The following is a 10,608-nucleotide window of genomic DNA, read 5'->3' as shown; positions in this document are numbered from 1 at the left end:
GATTAAATACCATATTCCACCATTGTACTTGTGAAATCTTTAATTATCTGTTACCATACTCGCTATAAATAGGTGTATGTAAAGCCAGAAAATAACCTAACTAGCAGTTTACTTTCTTTCCTAACTGTAAAGTTACCATCATGTTGCAGACTCAACCTCCAGGACAAATCTTAATGACTGTACCTGAAGCACACCTCCAGTGTGTAAAGGAAATTGTTCATTTTAAGGCACTGTGCACATTTTATACATAAGGAATTATGTGAAGTCTCTTTCAAGGAAATCAAAAGAACTAAGTGAAGCATAGTAGGCTTTTTTTTTTAATAAATAGTAAATTTCAAAATCTTGCTAATGGCAATCACTGAAGTATTTCTGAGGATCACTTTCTTTGATACTGTTATCCAAGGAAGGATCCATTATATTACTTTTCTTAATATAGGAGAAGCTTAAAGCATGAAGTGCAAATCTGTGGTCTTTTGTTTGCTATAGAAGAAAAAAATAAATTCTGATAACAGAATGATGACCACAACTGCATTTTAGATTCAAGGTAGCACTACTGAATTATATATATTCGTGAGATACTTTCAAAACATACAGTAGACTGAAAATCATTAATAATAGATGCCCCATCTTCAGTATAGTCTCATTATGCACCTCCTTATCTCTGTTAATAGAATCGCATTTAGTCTGCTTAAAGTTCACATTTATAGAAATGCAATGAGCTAAATCCAGAACAGGATTTCAGTACTACTGAAGACACTATCTCTCCTTAGGAATAGAAGGCATTCAGTAAATCAAGAGTTTATTGTTAGGTGTTGCACAATTGAAAACTTTATCAAAGAGCATTCATTATGAACAGCTTATTCAAGACTGTCCATATGGAAGGCCAAGTATTTGGCTCTGTCACAGAGACAGTTGGATACACACGTTTTCTTAAAAGTCTTGGAGAACATTTTGTGAGCATTTGTCCTGAACTTGAATGTTCAGGTCAGGCTATCTTTCTTATAATGGAGAAATGAAAGAGATTTTGTTTTATCCAGATGACTAAGCATTCATTTGTTGCAGTAAACATTACACTATATCCTTTATTGGTGTTGACATTGTCAAAGAAATGTTAAATTCACTGCAGAAAATATCCCAGTGTTAATGCATCTCCTTAGAAGTGAAGAAGATTCTTGCTTTTTCAAGACACAGGGAATATTTTTACAGACACAGGATGTATTAACTTATAAGCGTTCAGACCAGGCAATTCCAAATATTGTGAAAACTGGGGTCAGGGGAGAAAACTCAGACTGGTTCTCATTCTGCTCCCTGTGTATTTGTTCCAGTGTTACTGATTAATTAGAAGGAAGAAGCAAGCCCTACTGTCAGACTTGGAGACAGCTGTGTATTGGGAAAAACTTGACTGCTGACTGTTACTTACACTGTAACTGGGCTAGTTTATAAATTCTACTTAGGCTTAGATATAAGTTGACCTACCTCCAGTTCACCTGTCAGATGAACAGGGATACACCTTTTGGTGCATAAGAAACTTGTGAAATTACTGAAAGCTGACTGAATGCTCAGAGACATAGCTCTAAATTCCAGATATGTGTATAACAGGGATAAAGTATCATCATGGCTAGGTTTTGCAAACGAAGATATGGGAAGGGCTCTACCCACGTGGGCGTGTCCTTCGAGCCTGCGCAGTGGATTTTTTAGGTGAGGCACAGTGTGCACAGAACTGGCCCCACCGTTTAAGTCCTAAGGTTCATCTGCCATGGCCGAGCAGAGCTTGGAGGGTGACAGTGAAGTCCTCAGGACTAGAACCTACAGGCCCTGGTATTGCCAAGCGGTCTCCCATCCAAGTAATAACTGGGGCTGACCCTGCTTAGCTTCTGAGATCTGATGGGATTGGGTGTCAGGGTGGCATTTAACTGCCACAGGGATAAAGTAGACATGCATAAAACAACAAGGTTCTACCTCAGTCCTAAGGCTTATTCAATCATTTGTATGACACCTTACATCTGACAACATATTTTTAACAATAAGCACTTCTGGAGGACATTTTTATCTTCCAAATGCATTTCAAATTTTGAGTCTGATGATAGTCCTTATTTTATGGACTTTGACATTTAACAATGCACTGAAAAAACAGAAAATTATTGCTATCTATTAACTCAATTAACAATTATCATTTTGTGGGAAGAATGAGAAATAACTACAGAAATATCTACATAAAAGCTCTCTGGAAGAGAAACAAGAAAATAGACTCACTTTAAAGGTTGCCCAGTTTGGTGACAGTCTGTCCTGAGGATGGAGATTTTGCACAGTGTCCTTCAAGTGGAAAAGAGCTTAGCATGTCCATAAGTTAAAATTCATCTAGCATGTAAGAATATGCCAATTCTGCACTTCAAAACAACAAAGAAAACAATTAATTAAGCAAAACTTCATAAAGTTTTTATGTTGAGGGCTAAACTGAAATACCCATATTTTACTATGTTTCAATATCAGTTGGTGATGTTTTTCCTTCAAAGCACATTAAAGTTTCCATGAAAACATCTCACCTTGGGATAGCCCAAATATCAGTCAGAAATGTCCACAAACTGATATAGGTATTTACCTGTTGATTCTACAGGTCATCAAGAAAAAATGTCTTAGTCTTAAGTTAAGAAATGTCTCTCCTCCTACTTATTTTTGAAGGATGTTGCTGTACTGTGTGAGAATCATAATGGAGAGTGTATGAAATACTTTGGAAAATATATACTCATTTAAGAAACAAACAAACAAAACCAAAAAAATCCACAAAACTCAAACAAACCTTAAAAAATTATTTTTCTCAGAATGGGAATATTTTCCCCCAGTACTGCTAATATGCCATAGTTTACCTAACTCCAATGACCATTAAATCAACAAAATACTATTTATGATCTAAATTCCTTGCTTACCCGTCTACAGCAGGGACTACATGGAGTTGCCCCAATAACCTAAATCGTCATCTAAACCCACACATAATTTTTAAGGCTGCTGTCTTCAGATCCAAGACTTAGCAAGATTCTCGAGAGACACAATTTCTGATACTCATAGAAAATACTTACTTTATTTCTTTATATCCTTGTATTTTTACTTGTCAGCTCAAGGTTGTTTAGGGTTTATTTTCTCCTTTCAGCAAAATTTCAAGAAAAATGATCCAAAGAGATAATCCAAATGTACATTGCACAGAAAAGCAGGAGAAAAAAAACAAACTCAAAACCCCAAAACTACTCAGAACCAAAACCCTTCGCAAACATTACCAAGATTGGTTCAAATAGTTTTGTTCCTCTGAGAAAGAGAAAAATAGATTTAATTCAGAGCCTACAGTCATTAATATTCATTATGCTTCCTTTCCTATCTGGAAATGCATCAATTAGTTAATTAACTATTCATAGAAGTACTGCTTTTCCCCCTCACTTTCCACTCAAATTCTTCCCATATTTGAATTCTTTCTTACGCTACATTTAAAATAATTTTCGCCTCTACATTAAATGGGAATATGCACTTACATGAATAAAGAAATGATTAGTAAACAAATATGATCATGGTTATGGTCTGTGTAAGAAGGAAAAAGAAGAGGAGGAGAAAGAGAACTGTGAATTAAAGTTATATTGCCATGACTAAAATATGCTTAACTGTCATATCTGAATGTTAGGAGGGCCTACAGGAGTTATGTAAACACTCTGCCTTCTTGAACAGTATTCAATAGATGGTTAAACAGATAAAGCTACTGCATTGAAGAAAGACAAAAACATACTTTTCAATAATATATTTCCCCTGTATAGCTTCATCTGGAAGTGATCTATAAAAGGTCTTAAAATTTTGGGTCATTACAAGATCCACAGGTTTATAGGTAGATTCTATTAAAAATAAATTTCTTTTTTTTTCCTGTGATTTTAACAAAAATGAAGTTCTAGTTGATATGGTAAAGCAAACGGGACATGTTTCTGTGATGTTTTACACCTTACTTATCAATGTGAAGGAAACAGATGGAAAAGGTTACAAAAATTTTAGAACATTCTCTACATGCATGAAAGAGAATTGAGAATTATAGTGAGAGACTGGGACTTCCAGAGTGATCCAAGTGGAAGTATTTTCGGATGTAAAAGTTGCAATCTTTTTTATATCTTCCAATCAGAAATATTAGTGTGCCAACTCTGCCAATAATCATGAAACCAACATAACCAACCAAACAAAAAGAACTCAACTTTGTTTTTAATTCCTGAGGACTGGAATATGCAATACGTGAAATACGAAATATGCGCGACTGAGAAAAGCAACAACAATGAGGTGCTTCACTTTTAGCAAAAGTCATCTTGCAATTTTGCTGCAGTGACTGCAATGAAAATTTCAGAAATTATGTCATCTGTATTCTGCAAAGTTTGCCTTAAGGGATAAGGCTTGTCTCAGAGGATGGGCAAACATTTGCTGATAGTACTTTTTGCTGTAGAATTATTTGATATTTAAAGAGCGTGTAAAAAGCACAGCATATGAGCAATAAAATTTAGGGTCATATTAATAACTGCTAATCAATCAAGACAATTGATTAAGAACTCTGTATAAAAGGTCACAAAGCATTAATTTTGTTCAATATATTTTTATTTTAAATGAAGTGTCAAACATTCATGTAGGACAGAAGGAAATTTCAATATAAATTCCTTGATATGTATAGATAACTGATTTTCCATTCAGTAAAGAAAGTTTGATTTGGTATTTTTAATTCAATTCATTCCATAACAACACATTGCTCATGCTGTTCTGTTAAGGTTTTCTCTTTTCCTTTCATCCATATGAAGAAAGAATTCATGTTGGCACTGGTGTTTAATGGAAATAGATCTACTCAAGAAGACTCTTAATTAGCATTTTTATCTAACCTAAAAGAGTATGCTCTTAATAATATAGAGTTGAACGGTTGTTCTGCATACATATTGTAGTATTAAAAATATGAACCCCTGCTTATTAATACATAGACTGATGCTGGGGGAGATGGGAGGAGAGAAGACTAGTTCAAATTTATTCTATCTTAGAATTTATGGTCAGTGCCAGTGGTATGTACACATACTAACTTGCAGGACTCATGCTGATGAATACTTGAAGAGGTAAGTCTTTTTAGTAATCCAATACTGCGTAGCCTATAACAGAGTTCCTAAAAGTTACAAGCTCATTTGGTTGAGTTTCTACACTGCTGAAGGTTTGGGTTTGTTTTTTTTTTAACTCCTTGATTTAAAATTTGTTATCTAATTAGCATTTTTCATTGACCTCTGTTTTCTCTTTTAATTCTAACCACCCATGGAAATCAATGATGCCATTTAATGAAATGAAATGAAGGACTCCTACCTGGATATTTTCTGTGCATTTGCTGAAGATTACATGTTTCTCAGTGCATTTCAGTGGGAGACTTATGAGGCATAAAGTTTTCTTTATTTTTCCCCATGATTCCCCATCACATCTCAGTAGATAGCACTGTGTGCACAATAGGTGAAGTGTTAAGCCCCAAAGTATGTGGTTTATTTGCAGTTGGTGAAAAAGTAAATGATATCTTTTTTTTCTGCAATAATGTTTATTTACGTTAGCCTTGGTGGTCTGTTTCTTTTTTTCTTTCACGTCTCACTTTTTCCAATTATTGGTATGCACTTTGGGTTTTTCAACTACTTCCATATTACCTATTTTGGGGAACATAGTTTTAAATGTGTATTTTAACACCACAATTTGGCTTGACAGAATGATTTGTAGTGCTGCAGCAAGCCATTCACCAGAGATCTGAAATCTTGTGCACAAACTCCCTAATCTAGCAAGCTTTAATTTGTAAGCTTACTGCTGTTCCTCCATTAAGGTAGTGATAAAATGCAAATCAGAAATTGTTCTGCAGAGCTTCTAAGCTGCTAAAATGCAGAACTACTGAAATTCTACAGTACGGTGACATTTACAACATCCTTGTATCAGAGTCATCATTTGCTTTTAATTGGGAGCAGGTAGAGGAGAGTAAGGGGAGTATTTATGTGCATGTTAGATTGATGGGAAAAGAATGAGGAAGTGAGTACTGTTCTCAGCAGCCTCCACTTGATTGCTACATCACTTATTCACTCCTTGCTTTTTCAGATCTTGTATCCATTTCACAGTGGCACATTTTCAGTGAGAGGTAGGGAAACAAATGCCATCCTATCCTCACCAAGGCTTTGTAGGTTAAAGCACACGGCAAGAATTGAGCGCTCTGGGTTCAACACGTTGCTCTGGTTGCCAGCACTTACAACACAGCTTTGTCAGCTATTTGCATCCCCAAAAAGTTGTACCTAAAACATCACATATCTTTCCTTTACTGTCACTGGAAAAAACTAATCGTGTCAGCTTTACTTCAGTGAAAGAATTAGGTTTATGATGTTTTATATTTGTTACAGGGAAGGGACCAAATAATGGCAACAAAGTTAAAGTTCAGTTAACACTTTTCATGTTGGTCATGATCAGCACATTGCTTACGTTTTGTGTTTCATATTCTGAAATTAAATTGTGAGTATGAGGAGAAATAAGCTTTTTGTGAAAATATAAAAAAAATCCAATTCCTTTGGGACACAAAGATATGGAGCCTTTAGCCAGAATTTTATCAGAGATTCTGCAGATGCAGGGTCTACTCTTGATATTTATTCCATTTGGGAATGGATGGCAGCATCCGTTGTATTACTGATACTGAATTATATAAATTACTATTGCGTGTCTATGTAAGTGGAAATTTTCAATAAAAAAATTATACTGCCTTTTCAAAATTAGTCTAATAGGTACTTACAACTTATTCTATACGGCAGATTCATAATTCCCTGAGTAGAGAGGTTAGACATAATATGAGGTACATTGGAGTTTGTCAAATTTCCCTTCAGACATATTTACTCTGCTCTCTTTTGTCCCATTTTGCTCCTTGCAACAGCTTTCACTGGCTCCAGTAAGCCACAACAATGTTTTTTCTGTCATGAGAAATATCTCATGGGCACCTTCAGATTCCCTGTCTGTTCCTCTTCTTTGTCAAGAAAAAATATTGGTTTTACTAAGAAAATATTTTGTTTCTTTAAACATTTAAAGAAGCATATACTTCAATCAAGATGTAGTAAATTAAAATGCATGTCTTTTGTTTCATTGTAGTTTGACTAGTAAAATGATTACCACACCAATATACTAGGCACCTTTGATAGTTTAATCAGTTTGGCAAATACTTAAGAATTTCTTAACAAACAAGACGATTATAGGGAATTTCTAATACAATAGTAAGAAAATGAAACAGTACCATTTGTGATGTCTAAATTTAAATATCTCAGAATAATTTTATTTCAGCATTTTAACAGGGATTCTTGAATTTCCTTGAAATAGGTTTCTAACTCTGATCAAGTACAAAAATGTAGCTCAAAATTTTTACTTTGCTTTCATAAATGTCTTCTGTTCTTTATATAAGTAAATCATAAGAAGCCTAAACTTTACATTAATAAGGTTTTCTTCTTTATTTTGGCATTGCTATGCATAAATACAGTTATGTAGAGGGTGAACATAATTTGTAGGGTATTTAAATAAATGCATATGTCAATAAATAAATCAATAAACACAAGAGTGTCTTAGTTTACAAGAAACTAAGACATTTATATGAACCAGGAAAAGAGGTGCTTCCCCCAAAGAATCACCAATGTTTTAGAATTTAGGAGTTTTAATCAGGAAAATTTATAAAAGCAGAGGAAAACAATGCTTAAATACAAATATATATATATATATAACTAAAACTAGGACAGGACAAACAACTACACTGTACCCCCCAAAGAAAATAACAACCCCTTTAAATGAAACAATTTTTGTCTTTGACCCTTTGGTGCAATTATAACCACAAACAGCAGGTGTCGCTGCCGCGTCTTGGCTGGCAGTGAAGTCTTCCAGTAAGACAAGGACGAAAAAGGGTGCGAGTGGGATATTGGCCCCTCCAAAGGACTCACGTGGTAATAGCAGTCACACGGGTCATGATGCAACTGTTCTCAGTGGCAGAATAGGCTGTCTCTCTCTCCCCGTCCCTTTGTCTGAAGAAAGAGGTGCTGGGAGCTGAGGACGAGTGGTGTGGAGGTTCTCAGCAATCCCTTAGAAGTGAAAATCTGTCCTCAGGAAGTCCACAGCAAATCAAAGAGGTTCCCTCTCTCTCCAGAACCCAGGGATGCATGGAGAAGTTCGAGAGGGAAAGCAGGAAAAACCAAGCTGGGAAAAGGAGCGCTCACCAGATCAGCAAAACTATCTTGCAGTTCCTGCAGCCACCAGAAAGAACAGTGTAAACCCCCTGTCCGTCCTCCACTCCAAAATCAAGCTGAAATATAGAGTTATTAAGCTGTCCTTTGTTCTCAGTCTTGGCACTTCAACCCTCCAAAACTTTGTGTTGGGAGGGAGAGAAATATTTCTTCCCAGCCCGCACCCCAATTTTGTTTAAAACTTTAAAAAAAAGAGTTAAAATTACAATACTTAAAATACTTTTGAAAAGCAGAAAATAATATTTTTAGTGATTAACTAGCAAGTCTACAAAGAGTAGACAATTCCTTTTATTAAAAATTGAAACCTTTGTCAAGTAGCTTAGTTCAGAACAGACACTTAGATGGGGAACATATCTTTCAAATTTCTTTGCTGTTTTCCTGGTAGGAAATCATAACTCCAGTAACTGGAATTGCTTGTTCATCAGTTTTAAAGATTCTTTTTACTAAATCAAGCTTAGTATAAAATAACCCATCTCATGTCAAACCCATAATTCAGGGATTATCTGTTCTATTTGAAGATTTAGATATTTGAAAACAGTCATTTATTGGCTCCATCTTTGTTGTGACCTCAATTAAAAACATTCTGTCTATAATTACTTTAATTAGTTGTACTAATATGCTTTTTAGGTGAATATTTGCTTGATTAGTCACTTTAATCAAAGTAATAAAATACACAGAAATGGTTTATTTTATCAAGTGGCAAGCTGGGTCATGAAATCTGAGAGTTTAGCTAACTCCATGAATTTTGCAAGGAATTTGAATATTTTTCCAGAATAAAACAATGGCACATCTGCCCCTTTTCCCCCCTTCCTATGCATATAGATCCTGATAACTAGATAGAATACAGTATTCTGTGTCAAAAATTGTGGTCTTGAAAACTCATTCATCTAAGGTTAGTGATATCTTATATTCTTAATAATTTTTATAATTTTATTACCTTAATTTTAAGCACCCCTTAAGTACCTGAAGCTTTTTCTCCTGAATACAGACATAGGTCTCTCAAACTTGAGTTTCCTGAGATATGTGCTGTTATATGAATGCTTGAGTAAAACTCAGAAACTAGCATGCCTGAGTGCAAGCTACCTCAGGGGTTTGACCTCATAACATTTTTCAAAGAATCCCTAACACATAGTAGTAAGTTTAGGCACTTCACTCAGCACTCTAGTAGGTGCTGCTATTTTTTCAATTGCCGATATTATTTTCAAATGCTGCAACTTATTTTCATACTAACGTAGTGTTTAGTGCACTTCTCCACGAGGTGGAAGACTTGATTTTATTATCACTTCAGTCTGCCAGGATTTGAACCCACGCCTGATGGTGTGACACACCGAGTGTTCTGCAACCAAGTTGTAGACAAGAATAGAGATTAGGAAAACAGGAAAGGATTAAAAGATACCTATTTTTAAAAAAGCTCTAGCGCTCTGTTGAAAGAAAGCAAATTCTTTGAACAAAGACAAAAGATGAGAATCAGCATCTTTTTCTGTATGGCTAATCAGGAGTAAACTTTCATGAGAGGTAACATTCTTTTAAAGTGTCAGACTCATAACACAGTCCCTTATTTATTTAAGTTACCTTAGATAGACAGTGCATAAAACCCAGAAGTAGCACTAAAGAAAGTGCCATACTCTGTAATTCCAACTATGGACTCCAGCCTTAATTTCTCTAAAGACCCCCATCAGCAGGCATCTTTATTTCATTGTTTTTCCTGTGCAGTGACCTATAAAATATACTCTAACTGAGGAATCACTTCATTTGCTTGTTTGTTCGCATTAAAACAAAACAAAACAAAACAAAACAAAACAAAAACAAAAAAGCACTCAAAAATATTTTCAGTTTATTTTTGGTAAGGTTAGCTCAGTATCTTACACCTGTTTCAAGAATAGCTCCAGGTGATTAAGTAGTGGCAACCACATTTTTGAACTAACATTTGAAGGTCAAATTACTCTCTTACTAAACTGCATTGCTGATTTAGAAATCTTAATGCATGCATAATATTATTCCCCAGATTTACACCTCGATTACACTGACAATTGAAAAATCTGAAAGGGCTTTTCATATATTCTTCTGTTTTGTAAATTGCTAGTAGGTGATTTGAAATTTCTCAGTAGTATCCATTCCCATTCTAGGGTTTCCCAAATAGTTTTTCTGTGGTATTCCTTCCTCTTAATTGTTCTTTTGTTAACAAATCTGAGTGAAACTTGAAGTTTTATACAGTTTTTGGTTAATATTACTCACATAGCGAGATTCATAATTGGTGACTGCAATGTTAGCTGGAGGTGTTTTCATCTTTTCATAGACAATATAGGGGTGGAACATTCAGGTGGTAGAATACAATAAA

This window comes from Pithys albifrons, chromosome 3 (genome assembly GCF_047495875.1).
Source record: "Pithys albifrons albifrons isolate INPA30051 chromosome 3, PitAlb_v1, whole genome shotgun sequence".
Taxonomy (NCBI): domain Eukaryota; kingdom Metazoa; phylum Chordata; class Aves; order Passeriformes; family Thamnophilidae; genus Pithys; species Pithys albifrons.
The sequence above is the reverse complement of the archived record's forward strand: the minus strand, read 5'-3'. Positions refer to the sequence as shown.